The following is a 13,143-nucleotide window of genomic DNA, read 5'->3' on the forward strand; positions in this document are numbered from 1 at the left end:
ACTTGTTAAGTCTGGGCCTTTGGATGAGTTATGTATAAACTCCCTGTGCCTCACTTTCCTTATCTGCAAGATGGGAAAACAGTATCTACTTTAGTCACGTGGTTGTGAAGATTAAATGAGTTAATCTAATGAGCCGCTATCCAAGAGAACTGCCTGTGGTGGTAGAAATCCTCTCTTCTCTGCTGCCCAACAATGTGGCCACCCGCCACATGAGCCCCTGCCACACAGGTAGCTGGTATGTCTGAGAAAAGGAAGAGGTTGTTTTATTTATTTCGATTTGAATTACTTCAAATTTGAGTTGCCCTACATGGCTAGGGAGGGCTTCCCTGGTGGCTTAGTGGTAAAGAACCCACCTGCCGATGCAGGAGATGCATGTTCGATCCCTGGGTTGGGAAGATCCCCTGGAGGAAGAAATGGCAACCTACTCCAGTATTCTTGCTTGGAAATCCCCATGGACAGAGGAGCTTGGTGGCCTCAGTCAGTCCATGGGGTCACAAAAAATCAGACGTGACTAAACAACGACGTGACTAAACAGCAACGTGACTTGGAGCAACCATACTAGGCTTTACAGACTTAAAGCATTTACAGCTGTGCCTGGAACTATGTGCTGTCTGCCATCACCACCCTGGCACGGAGCACCAGCCATGCGTGTTCCCCCCGGCTCCCAGATAACACCACTGCAGAGTCTGCCATGGCCTGCTGTCACTCTGCACTGCAAGAACACTTTAACAATTTTTAATACAATTTTTTTAAGTTGACAGATTGCATTCTCATTTTTATTCAGTTCAAGAAAATTTCTTTTTTTGGTTGCCCAGCATGCAGGATCATAGTTCCCCGACCAGGGATTGAACCTACACCCCCTGAAGTGGAAGCATGGAGTCTCAACCACTGGACTGACAGGGAAGTCCCAACTATTTTGTCAGTATCATCATCCCGTCCCATCTTGAGTCTTTATAGCACTTATCACTATCTAAAATTAGGTCATTTATTGATCTTTCTTACGGTACTAGAATACAAGCTCCATGAGAACAGGGCTTTCTCTCTGTCCTCCATTATAATACTAGCATTCAGAGCATGGAATGCCTCCCTCTAGTAATCTGAGCTGGCCCTTTAATAAGAAAGGGTTCTCTCTAGTTGAGAATTAGTGGTAATCTCAGTCTCTGGTCTGACTCCCTCCCACCCCCCGCCACATTAGGCAGTGTATATTGTATTGGTGCCATGAGAGGACTTGGAAATATCAATACTACCTTGTCGGGCATGAAGATAAGGCAGAGGAGGAAGCAGTCCTAGTTCATGTAGGCCTCTCAGAAGTTTGCAAATAAAAATGCCAGAAAACTCTCAAGCCACGTACAAAAGAAATATAGTTTAATTTCAGTGGGAGGGAAAGGGGGGCTTGTTGAGGACTCTCTGCGTAGCCTGTGACATACAGGATCCCACTGGGCACAGCTTACTGACACCTGGACTGTTAGTTCTGTTAGGGGCCGACTGTGTGTGTTCGCCAGCACTGACGCGGGCACAGTGCCAAACCCGAAAGGTGGCTCTGCCTGTGGGAACTAAGCTGGTTTCATGCTTTCTCACCTCTCCAGTGGAGGCAGAAACTCAGAAATTCAGGAAATGCTCATGCCGAGCTTTGATGATGATGGTTTTTCTGGTCCGTGATGGAACGGGAGAAAAAGGACAATGTGGTGACTTTTCCATAAGGCTAAGTTTATTTGGTTCAGAGGGTGAGTCTTTATTTTCATTTTAGAAATTCCCCATTCCATGAATTCTGCAGGCCTAGAAACCATTTGAGTCACCAAGAGGTTTATGGTGATGGCCAGGAGCTTAACATCATCATTGTCTTTTTTTTTTTTTTTTAATAATTCAGTATTATGGAAGTTCACTTTATTTAATTGGCTGCCTTGGGTCTTAGTCGCGGCACGTGGGATGTTCCTTGCATCAGGTGGGGCTTTTTGTTGCTGCACGTGGACTCGCCAGTAGTGGCTCATGAGCTGAGTTGCTCCAAGGCATGTGGTATTACCTCCCTGACCAGAGATCAAACCCGCATCCCCTGCATTGCAAGGCAGATTCTTAACCACTGGACCACCAGAGAAGTCCTCTCAATTTTGTCTTCTAATTTTTCTTTTGAAGTTTAGGAGGCCCATTACAACAGGTCGAGCAGCCATGTGTGCTTTTACATATGTGCTGAGGTTAAAGGTCAAGCCAGTGTACGTTCTAAAGTGCTCACTGTGTACTCAGTCCTATGCCTACAGCTTACCAGGGATGTAAGGCTCAGCCGCCAGAGTACAAAGAAAACAAAGTATAATTAAATCCTTGTGAGGATGCCAAGTCAGGGGCCAGGGGAAGGGTAACCCAGCACACAGCACCTGGACCTCTTTCTCATTTACCTGCCTGTCTACCGTATGAGGCTTTGTGAATCCCAGACACAAAATGTGGGGGCCACATCCCAATCATTTCAGTGTTCCTGGTACCTTACAAATCACAGGGCACGTGGAGCTGCCTAAGAAATGTCGAGTGGCTGAGGCTGCAGTGACCTAGGTGGTCTCAAGAGGCTGGGACTGAAGCTGACCCCCAACGATGGGCAGGGTTTACACAGGATGAGGTGAGAATGAAGTTTTGAGAGTCACAGAGAGACCACTATACTGTCCCACATGGAAAGAGCATTCCAGCGAGTGGTGGAAAATAAAGTCAGGTAGAAAAGTGAGGGCTGGATTGAGCTGCTTATTAAAAGTCGCTCAGAAAAGCTGAGCTGGAAGAGAGAGGAAATGGGGAGAAAGTTGAGTTTTTACCGATTAGAGCCAAAGTGCTACCAGAGGGAATTGAATCTGGCGGGGATGATGCAGCAGGGAAGGGAGGGGACGGGAAGGGCAGCAGCCACCCAGCCTGAGGCTCCAGGGACTCAGGGTGAATAAGGCCAACGGCAGAACCACCTTGTACCGAGGGCTCACATGCCAAGCGCTGAGCTACAAACATTCTGAGAATTAGAGAGCCTCCTCATCTCTCACAGGGCTAGCAAACAAGCTGAAGGGGTTAAATGAGTTCCTTAAAGTCACTACTAGCCAGGGGCTGGGTTGGGTTTCATCCCTCTGACTCCACAGCCACACCCTTAGGTGAACCCCAAGGTTCTTGGCAGGTGAAGGTGAAAAGCGTGCATGCCCTAATGGGGGCAGAACATCCTTTGCCCCATACTCCACTTGTTAAAACTCTTTTGCTCTTTCCTTTTCCTATGTTTTAAGCTTCTCTAGTTTACTCTTTTTTTTTTTTTTTAACTCTTTTTTGGCTTGGGCTAACTGGGAGAATACTAGTTTGTTTTTTTTTAATGAGTTGAGGGGACCATTTTTTAAAAGTCTTTGTTGAATTTGTTACAATATTGCTTCAGTCTTACATTTTGGTTTTTCTAGCTGCTAGACATGTGGGGTCTTAGCTCCCTGATTAGGGATCAAACTCATATCCCTTGCATTGGAAGGTGAAGTCTTAACCATGGACCACCAGGAAAGTCCCCAGTGCTTCTTCTTGATGCTCATGAAAAAAGCATGTTTCTTTGCTCCTAAAGTTGCAGAAAATTCTGGAGTATTCTGGACTAAGAAGCTAGTTTTATTAAGGAACCACAAGCTTACTCTGCTCTTCAGTGTGGAAATGTGTGTAAAGGTGTATACTTATTTGGTTTATTATCAAACAAGTGTTTTAAGACATCTGGACTTCCGAGACTGTTGCTGACTCACTTAAAATGTAACTCCTAATTTCTGAAAGTTTGCTTTTCTAATTGTTTGCCTTACTTGATAATTTATCATCTTAGTAATACAATTTAAATCATTATCTGTTTTACTGACATAGAAAATTTTAGGGTTTCCGCATTGGTTAGAGGAGGGGCTTGGGATTTCTCTCTTCATACACAAGGTTGAATTAAGTGTAGATTCTAACACTTTCTTTACTCAGATGGAGATTGAATCTGCCTGTTCAGATCAACAATTGAATGGCTAACCAGCCTGGGGAGGGGAGAGAGAGGAGGACGGGGATTCCTTCTTGAGACAAATTCAGTCCAGCCAAGAGCGCTGAAAGTAACACCCCTTGGGTCCTGCTGAGGAGCTGTGCTGCTTCTGCAGCCTGACTGACCTGCTTGGAACACCCTCTATGGAAGATTTTCTTCTTCCTCAGAGAAGCTACACGGTCACTATTTTACAGCTGAGGCAAGATACTATTGGTCGTTTTCGTCCAAAAAATACACAGCATAGGCATGTAAAATTTATGACTTGAGACACGTGAGAGCAATCAGAATTTGAGGGGGAGCATCCTCCTGGTGAACCCCATTTTTGAATCTGACCAAGTCAGGCAGTGGTGCTACCGGGGGAGACTGGCCAGGTCTGGAGACCTTGTGGGCTGTCACGGCCAGGAAGGGGCACTTCTGCCATCTGGTGGGTAGAGGTTGGGGTACCACTAAACAGCTTATGACACACAGGATGTCCCCCCTCAAAGCAGAATGCTCTTGCCCCGAAGGTCACAGCACTGGGGTGGAGGCGGTCTAATCCGAGGCTGGCCTTTTCCCCCTTCTGACTTGAGGTTTATCCTGCTCTCCTTGGAGTTCTGGGATTGCTAGTAAACTGTGGGTGACGGGGCGCTCAGGAGGGACAGGCACGCAGCCTCCTTCCTATAACAGAGGGCTCCTGACCTGGGAAGAGAGGCAGCCATCAGTGAGAGACCACCAGGCTGCTGAGAGGGTTTCTCCACACCTTCAACTCTTGGGAGGCAGGTGTGCACAAAGGCACTGCTTTACACATCTCACTGTTCTGCATCAGGATATATGCATTTCCTTTTTTCCCCCCTTTTGCTCAGAAGAAAGGAGCTGTACGTAAAATTTGCATAAGAATACAATCATTTTCTTCCCATTATCGGAACAGTTTGAGATTTTGTTTTTCCTGTTTGAACGGTTCAGTGAACTGGGAAATGGGGAGGGTGAATGTAAGATAATTCTGGAACCCCCCAAAGGGGACTCCATATTTCTGCAGACATTAAATGGATATATCCAAGTTGACCCAATATACATTTTCAACAGGGGTACTTTGATCTAAACATTCAGGGCACCCCTAGGAAATGTTGATGTTTAGAGGCTTAATGTTTCTTGAATGCAAAGGAATTCCTGTTTTAAAGGAGACCATTTTTTGTTACTGTTTTTAGTCACCAAGTTGGGTCTGACTCTTTGCAACCCCATGGACTGTAGCCCACCAGGTTCCTCTGTCCATGGGATTCTCCAGGCAAGAATACTGGAGTGGCTTGCCATTTTCTTCTACAGGGGATTGTCCCACCCCAGGAATTGAAACCACATCCCCAAGCCCAGGAGACCACTAAATACTTGCATCTATCTTATGAAGGTTCTAAAGACTCCTAAGAAATTTATGAAACCATACCCAAACTCTTAATCTTTCACATGTGGTGGCACTTTTAGAAAACATTTCCAGGCTGGGAGAAATGAAACTACAGGCTGCATGGCCACCAGGAAACCCCGTTTACAAAAAAGGGCCATAATTTAAACTTTGTAATTTACACAAATATACTAGAGAAGTTAAAGAAATGTATTGAGCTGGTCATTTAAAAAATGGTCTTCTACTTGAAAAAGGTCGATTCCAAAGTACGATTACTCTGGTTATAAAAATCCCAGTTTAGAAATTAGATACAGGTGCAAACTGAAAAGCTACTTATCTTCTTTAAAAAGCTTCTGTATTAAGTACAGGAAGGTATTCCAACAGAACACAGAAGATGCATGAAGAATTATTAAAATACTCTTGGGGCAAACCCTTTCACACTTTGTTCAGTGACTTTGGGGATGTAAATGAAGGTTCTGTTTCCCTCTGTTGGGGGATATAAAGTATCGCTGTGCAGTCTTTCAGTGGAGAAACCACCTTTCTCTGAGCACCTCTCTGAGCGAGGCACCCCTCAGAGGACAGCTGGGAAACGCCAAGTGAAACAGATGCAAACCCGGCCACTACTGGAGCTTACATTCCTGAGGCGGGAGGGACAGATGAGCCTACACATTATCAATTCATACCAAAAAAGCGGGCTTTCTGCCAGCAGGCTACATTAAACTGAAGTTACTAAATTCCTTACCGACCATTATTTAAGAGTAGATAAATCTAAACATGAGCATACAAGTAAAATGAGCTATAATGTACGAAACTGTTATCTCTATCATTTGCTCTTAAAAACTCTCAGACAATATTACATTGTGTTAACCCATAAAACTGCTCTACTTCCATTAGCTGAGTAATTTTTTTTTTGAGTAATGTTTTAAGATGCCATACTTATCTGACAAATTCTTAGTATCAACAATTGCATTATCCTTTAATGCAACTTATAGTAATATTTATTTTCTAAAATCCCTAATTCTCTTTGGACTGATAGTGAAGCAGTTAGCTAACTTTTTCCCCTCAAGATTTGTAAAGAAATTAAAATAGGGAAAACACACCTTATCACCTCAGAATTCCCGAGAACCATCTGCTCCATATTTTTTGTTGTTGTTGTTACTGTTTGGTTTTTAAATTTTATTTTTCAAATTCGAGGATAACTGCTTTACAATGTTGCATTGGTTTCTGCCATACAACAACGTGAAATCAGCTGTAAGTATACACATGCTAGGTATTTTTGAGCCACTTATTTTTAAAGCCCAAATTAAGACGGTAAAATCAATTGATATATAATCGGCTTCTGATATGTCTGATAACATTTGAAAACTACAATGTAAAATCTCTAAATAATATATTGTCATTTAAATATACTGTTTAAATGTACCTTTAACCACATGTTTGGATGTATGGGTGAATCAAGGTATATTAAAGTAAATCAGTGACAACTTGTGCATAATTGAGGAGAGAAGACTAGTAGCTCACAGAAAAGAACATTAGTCCCTGGAAGGGAAGTGGTTCTCAACAAAGAAGGATCTGTCTTCATTTTGCCTCTGCATGGTCTGTCCACAGACAAGATGTATTGCTCTCACTGCAACATGTGACTCTGCTTTTCCTTCTTACCACCCCCCCCCCCTTTATTTTTTCTGATTCTCCTTCTGACTGTGGTCAATTGTGAAAATAGTGAGGGTGCCTCACTCGGGGAGGAACTCACATTTCTAACCGTCTTCATGTTACCCTATGTTGGGGCCATTTTAGAAACATTCTCCCTTTGATGAATAACATGGTCAAGGCTGTCTGTGGCCAGGCATCCTTTATGGACTGATCAGTCCCTCAGTCCCTCCTTTGTTGTTGTTTTCTGGCTTCACTGGGCTTTCGTTGTGGAGAGTGGGCTTAGTTGCCCTGCAGCATGTGGGATCTTAGTTCCCTGACCAGGGATCAACCTGAGTCCCCTGCATTGGAAGGCGGATTCTTAACCACTGGACCACCAGGGAAGTCCCTGACCAGTCCCTTCTGGCAGCTCTTCGTCATGCTGTACTTGTGCCCGATCAGGTAGCCCATGGTGCAAGGGCCTTTGGAAGCTGTCAGGGGTCCCTGTAACTAGATATTTTGGCCTTCCCCAGGCAGCACCTTGGCAGCTCCTAAGGATTTAATTTTCTCATCTTGCTCCTGTGCCCCGGCCTTGTACATGCACATGTAAAGGGCTGCAGGGGATAATTCAGCAGGAGTGGTATGCTCCAATTTCAGCAGTTCAACAGAACTGTGTGAGCTACAATATGTGTCAGGCTCACATGGGCAGGTGGGCAGGGGCATGTAGACCAAGAGTGGCTTAGTTATCTCCCCTTTAGAGGGGTGGGATTTGTAAATATATTCAAATTTGTCTGATTCAAACAAGGAAAATGATTTTCATGTCACCACTTAGTAATTTCGCCAGATGTAGAGGGTACCCATGTACAAAAGGCTGACACAATGCCCATCAAAAAGACTTCTAAAATATTTTATTTCTGGATTTGGCACTTTAAATGTGTCTATACTTATAACAGGAGTCTATAATTTACAGGTTGGATTGTAAATAAAGCTGTAAGGCCCTACACATTGACTGTATCATTCAGAATCAGAAGAGGCAGTTAATTGTCACAATGGAATTGTAGGGGAAGAAAAAAAAAAAAAGAAAACCTGGCAGGATTTTTCAGAACTGGACGGAAGCAGCCAGGTGCTCAACTTAACAGATTGTGAACACGAGAGCTTTAACAGACAAAAAACTGGGACCTTTGTCTAGAAAACTCAGTAGGCTTATGAGACTTCTTTTTTCTAAGATTTTTCTCTTTTAATATGGACCATTTTTTAAAATCTTTATTGAATTTGTTACAATATTGCTTCTGTTTTGCATGTTGGTTTTTTGGCCCTGAGGCATGTGGGATCTTAGCTTCCTGACCAGGGATCGAACCAGCAGCCCCTGCACTGGAAGGCAAAGTCTTAACCACTGGACCACCAGCAAAGTCCCTTATGAGATTTTTAAAGGCAGAATTTTAATGTGCTAGATGAAGCTGTGCTCTGTCACTGGGCAATACTGATAAAGGGCATCAAAGCAATTCATTCACAGGCCTAAGAAGCCTGGGTGATGAGGTTCTTTAGGGTTCAACAGTTCACACTGCTGAACAGGTCAACCTTCCCATAAGGATTTATACTTCTGTGGGCCACTAATACTAATGTACCAAGGCCTCACAGCATGTCTGGTGGAAAGAAACTGGCCCCAACTGCTTAACAACTCCTAACTTCACTTGGTTTTCCTTTGAGGTTCAGAGATAGATAATCTGCTTCTCACTTAAGTTTCAGACTCAAGATGAAAAGCCACCCAGAAAGGTCCTATGGGCCTCTGGGCCTACATGGGAAGGCCCCCTACTGTGCCCATAGCCTGCTGGTGGGTAAAGTCAAGGTGCCATTCCAGACTTAGTCAATGAGGATCAAACTGCTGAGTTCCATTCTACAACTGAATGAGCTACAAGAACACCGCTGAACACACAGCATGCTCAACCTATCTTCGGGAAGGTCTCACATCTGGCCATATTTGTTCCAATTTAGATTCTACCCCCCCCCCCCCACTCCCCACAAAAACCCCATGTCTTTGCCTCAGACAGTAACGTTGCACTTTGCTCATCTCTGAACCAGGTCCTAATACCACAGCCTCACTATACTGAAAAATCTCTTTCTGTTGAAAACTGATTGCAGCACTTTCTTGATGGGAACGAATTCCTCACTTGTGTGTGAAACCCATCACACAATTCAGAGGCCTAGAAGGATGACCTATCTTTTCCCTCTGTCATCAAAGACTATGTCCTACCTGCCTCCCCCAGCCCTCCCCCATCCAGTGCAATAGGACATGTCAGTGAGCAAGTATCTCAATGGCTGAAAGCTGCTGCTCTGTTCCCCAGGGATTTTCTAGTCCGCTCACCATGATTCAACCAAAAGATAAAGATGACTCACTATCGAAGACAAGGATTGACCCTTCCTTGAAAAGGACAGGCTCTGCCTAATAACTTTTGCTATATTCCCAGAACAGAAAATTTAAAAAAATAGCAAAGCCTTTCTTCATCTTTCTCATCAATGTGCAAGACAGATATTTCTAAAAACTGGATCTATTCCCACATGCCACAGCCACTGAGGGAGACGTGACACCAGTGTCCTTTACCTGAGTTGATGCTTGTGATAGTTGGAGAAACGGGGGCTCCTTCGATGTCTGGAGTGTGGCAGGAACCTCATCACATACACTCGTCATTAAGAGAAATTACATTAGAAACCATTAGAAAAATATGGCTGCCTCTGGATGATTAAGCCATGACAGGGATGGACCTGTACCTTGGGGAGCCAGTGTTTTCACAGTGAGGTTACACTAAAGGTGGCCCTTTCAGAGTGTGGTGCCACTCATTTCCAGGTGGACTGTGTGACTTTAAGAAAATCAGTACTGCAATAGTCCTGGGAATTAACATTAATATGTGGCAGCAATGTCACATAAGAAATGACTCAAATGGACTTTCCTGGTGGTCCAGTGGCCAAGACTCCCAATGTAGGAGGCCCAGGTTTGATCTCTGGTCAGGGAACTAGATCCCACGTGCAGAAACTAAGACGCAGTGCAGCCAAACAAATAAAAAAGAAATGCCTCATAAATCCTCTTACCTATGTAGTAAATAACAGGGGTTAAGCCTGCATTTAGAAACATGGTGGGAAGGAACTCTGAAGAGCAAAGATCATGGATCTTACATGGGTCTAAATGTAACATCTTAAGTGTTGTCAAAGAGGCAACAAAGAGAAAGATTGTAGCAGCAGAATATTGTATGCCTAGAATTGGATTATTAACAGCATTCTTCTGTTTTCTTTATTGTAGCTTTTAGCATCTCAGGCTTGTTCTTGTGTGCTAGCTGATTGAAGTGCACTGCTCACTCCTAAGAATCAGCTAATAGGAAGGATCTCGAAAAGAGGACAACACTTATTCCCTCTTCCCTTACAGGTCCAGAGGAGTAGAGAATTCTTGCTTCACACGGTTATTTCTGATAAAGTGGTATACAGGGATAATCATAAAAGTATTCATTTGTCTGCTCCCCAGTGTAGAAACTTGTGAAAAAACATAAACTCTGGTTTTCTGATTAACAAAAGGGTCTTTTAAGACATCTGTGAGATGCCCTCGGAGATTATGGCGAGGTTCTGTAAAATGTAACCTTTCTGTAAAATGTAACCTTTCACCTACAAAAAGGCTGCTTTCTAACTGGTTGCCTTACTTGATTATTTGTTGTCCTGATCATAATATTTAAAACAGCATCTGCAATTTTTTTTCCCCTCAAGGAATAAATCAATACTTGTAAGGTGTCCTTATTTGATTTTTTGGTTGGCCAGAAGAACTGTATTCTTCTCCTTTCCTTTCATGCATAAAGTATAAATAAACAGTGCATCTCTGGTTTAAGCAAATTTTAAAAATCTTTACATTATTTAAATAGTCATACCCAAATCCAGCTGGTGGATAACAGGCACAAAAGCATGGGACAAACTCATCTGCTAAAGAACAAAAGAGAGGGACTATTTTTCTAAAGGTTTTTTTTTTTTTAAATTAATTACAAGTATACATTAATTCAGAGCTGGTTTTTTTCCCCTCTAACTTCTTCCTAAATTGGAGAGCTCAGAATCTGGCCTAACTCAATTGGCCTCGTTACCATCATGTTCCACTTAAATCCTTGTGCACACAGTATTTATTGGGTTCTCTACTATTCACAGGAAGCTCTAGCTCTGCTCCTGGGGCACAGAGAGAGTCCTAACCCCACTGATCCACTTAATACATGTACTGTGATTGACAGTCAATAGCCTCATCTTTGTTTTAACGGACCGAGCATCATTCTTATCGTTGACAAATTATCATTCCCAGTTTGGGCTTAGTACAAATGGGACACATCTTTTCCTTCTTCAAACACAAACTCTAATTTGCCTCATCTTTTTGGACCACTGTGATTCTGCTTCTTCTCAGCTGTGTTCTACCTGCCAACATATATGAGGCAGACATACAGAAAAAAGTCCAGTGCAACTTACTGTCAGGGGATATGACTGGACTTTCGGCTGTGAAATTTGAGTCATGTTTGAGTAATGAAATAAACAAACTAAAATGCATCGCAAGCACAAGAGTCAGCCCTTAACCAGTATCTTTCAAAAAATAATTTCAGCTAAGAAAAAAAAAATTCTATTCACTTTCACAACCTGCTGACTCTTGAATGATTGACACCATTCCATTAAAAAAAAAAAGCCTCTCCTGCTTCTCTTCCTAGAAAATGGTAATTTTCCTCTTGATTAAATGTTTATTATAGAAAATAAAGGACTTCCCTGGTGGCTCAGATGGTAAAGCATCTGCCTACAATGTGGGAGACCTGAGTTCGATCCCTGTGTCGGGAAGATCCCCTGGAGAAGGAAATGGCAACCCACTCCAGTACTCTTGCCTGGAAAATCCCATGAACAGAGGAGCCTGGTAGGCTATAGTCCATGGGGTCGCAAAGAGTCGGACATGACTGAGCAACTTCACATTCACATTCATAGAAAATAAAAGCCAAGAGAAAAAATCATGCATTATTAAGAAGCGTCTTTTAAAATAAGACCGGGATGTGACAGTGCTTTATTACCTGTAAAGCCCCACACAAACGCAAAGAAAGTAGGCTTAGAATCATCTCTGGTATCAGGTAGGCCTCTGCCCTGGTAACAATCTTCCGAGGATGTAAGTAGGTGTCTGGGGTGTTGTTATGCCCAAACTGCAGAAGTCAGAGTAAGAAATAAAAAGACACCACGATGCCCTCCAATCAGACTGCCACTGCAGTCCCTCAGCCCCCCTCAGAAGACCTCTCTCATGCCAATGGGGGTACCTCCTAACAGCCATTCCTGCCCACCGGGGGTCCAGATTATTCAGAAACTCTGCAGGGAAAGAGCAGCCCCTTCTTGCCACTGGATGTTCTAATGATAAACAACTTGTGCTTTTTATATCAAAGTGAAGTCTGTCTTTCTGCAAGTACTACTTGCCTTTGTTGGAACTCATGGAAATACTCTAAAACACAAAATCCCTCTGCTGCCTGACAGACCTTGAATATTTGAAGACAAATAGGACACGTTCACTCCCCTGCCAACCTTTCTGCTGGTTTAAACATCAAAGCTGGAGATGTGAAAATTGGTGTCATTAAGCTAGCACCTACCTAACTAGTCTGGAACAGTTAATCTGAGTCAAACACTTATTGCACACTTGGTGAGTGAAGCATATAAAGGCGCCTAGTTTCTGCGCTTTAAGGATACCCAATCCAGTAGATAGAATTAATCTCAGTTAACAAACATAGTGTGTCCACTATGTCTTAAGGACTTTTTATGGCTGACCTTGTTCCAGATAAAAGAAAAAAGGCTTTTTCTTTTCTTGCCATATGAGAAAATGATAAATAAATATAAAAATAAGTATGTCTTAAAAGTCTCGATGCTATTAACATCAGTATTGCCACAAATGCACTGTCAATTAAGTAATGATGATGCTAAAATGAATTTATCCAATGAATGACAGATGACAGTTACACACCCACAAGAGTGATTTTCTGCCATAGGTAAAATGATTCATTTGTTCTTTTTGAAAAGAATCAACAATAAAAATATCTAATTGCCAAGAAAACTGTTTGTTAGATTGTTAGTATCTACAAATGCTACAGGAAAAATCTCATACACATGAATATTGTCCAGTACTTTAGAT

General features: G+C 42.8%; 1 protein-coding gene across 4 annotated transcripts in view; it reads right to left on the reverse strand.

The window, feature by feature from the left end:
• CCDC92 (coiled-coil domain containing 92) overlaps positions 1-13,143 on the reverse strand; it is a 34,783-nt gene that overhangs the window by 20,115 nt on the left and 1,525 nt on the right. The window contains exon 2 of one of the 4 annotated variants that reach the window (XM_043442415.1): positions 12,047-12,172. The exons of the other annotated variants lie outside the window; for them this stretch is intronic. The gene's annotated coding sequence lies outside the window, so the exon portion shown is untranslated. The remainder of the gene's footprint in view (positions 1-12,046; positions 12,173-13,143) is intronic. 4 annotated transcript variants of the gene reach the window in all.

Source organism: Cervus canadensis, chromosome 1 (genome assembly GCF_019320065.1).
Source record: "Cervus canadensis isolate Bull #8, Minnesota chromosome 1, ASM1932006v1, whole genome shotgun sequence".
NCBI lineage: Eukaryota > Metazoa > Chordata > Mammalia > Artiodactyla > Cervidae > Cervus > Cervus canadensis.